This window comes from Arabidopsis lyrata (assembly GCF_000004255.2).
Source record: "Arabidopsis lyrata subsp. lyrata unplaced genomic scaffold ARALYscaffold_4, whole genome shotgun sequence".
Lineage (NCBI taxonomy): Eukaryota > Viridiplantae > Streptophyta > Magnoliopsida > Brassicales > Brassicaceae > Arabidopsis > Arabidopsis lyrata.
The window spans coordinates 17077098-17078657 of NW_003302552.1; positions in this window are offsets into that span (position 1 = coordinate 17077098).

Sequence of the window (1560 nt, forward strand, 5' to 3'; positions counted from 1 at the left end):
ATCTATATATATAATAGGAGAGTTTTCTCTCCTCTTAGGGTGTCCACATCAGTGACACATCAGCATACACGTCATCATAAATTTTTAATATGTACAAAATGTCACTAAAAAGATTCGAACCCATTAGCTTATGCATTTAGTGAATGCATCTCAGACCAAATTACCACTTAAATCATTTTGGTTTATAACAAAATATAAACTATATATATTACCTTATACAAGTTCCACATAATTTATTTTTTTAAACAAGAAACATTAAAAAAAATTTAATTCATATATAACTTTTATATCATCGTCTTTTAATAAAAGAAAATATTTTTTCATAAACAATAACAGGATTTAATATAAATAAAAAGTAATATAATACAACACACAAAACTATGTGATAAAAAATAAGATAAATATACAAGTACACATTTCAATTTCACACAAAATAAGAAATGATTTACTTTTAAAGAAAAATAAATTTTTAATTTTTTTTAAAAATAGTGTTAAAGTCGAAAATTCTGTTACCGATAAAAATATTTAAAAATATGAAAAGATACTGGTTAAATATAAAGTAAGATAATTTCATTTTACTTAGAATAAGTAGTAATTTATTTTTAAAATAGAATATTTATTTATAATTTCTAAATATATTTGTTAGTAGTAAAGTACAAAATTTATGTTACCAATTAAAAATTTAGAAAAATTCATTGTATATTAGTAAAATTCAGAAGCGTTGGAGATTAGAAGAAAAAATGTATTCATTGGAAGTTTGATGTTCTTTTTGGTGTTAATCTTCACTTTTGATGTTCTTTTCTACATGATTCATCTCCAAACTCGAGTACTTCAAGATTAACAAGATTACCATACTAGAAACAGCTGCAACAAAATAAAATTCAAAATAAGCAAAAATCTAAAATGAAGAGTTGTTAAAATAAAAATATGCATATAGATATCAGAAATGGATGATAATATCCATAGATTTCCAACAACATTTGGTATATTAAAAATGTGAAAGAAGAAATAGTCAATGTGGTTGAAAAAAAAATTAGGTGCTATGAAAACACACAATGAAAATAGAGAAATTGTTAAAAATGCCCCTTTTTCAATACCCTTTTTCAAAAATGCCCCCTTTGAGAGTCCATTTTTAAGTTTGCCCTTTTTTATTTTTTAATGACCATTTTACCCTTATTTGAAACAAAATTAGGTCCACAAAATACAAAATATTTTTTGGCGGCAAAAGTGATCCCCCAATTTTCCCGCCAAAACACTTGTAAAAACCTTTAAAATACCTTGTAAAATTTTTTCGTAAAAATTTTTCCCGCCAAAAATTTTTTTTTGCGGGAAAAGTTATTCCGCAATTTTTTTGGCGAAATTTTTTTGGCGGGAAAATTTTTGGCGGGAAAAATTTACAAGGTATTTTAAAGGTTTTACAGAGTATTTACAAGTGTTTTGTAAAGTTTTACAATGTATTTTAAAAGGTTTTACAAGGTACTTATAAGGTTTTATAAAGTATTTACAACTTGTAAAATACTAGTGAAAAAGGAGCATTTCTAACACTGTCTCTATTTTCAT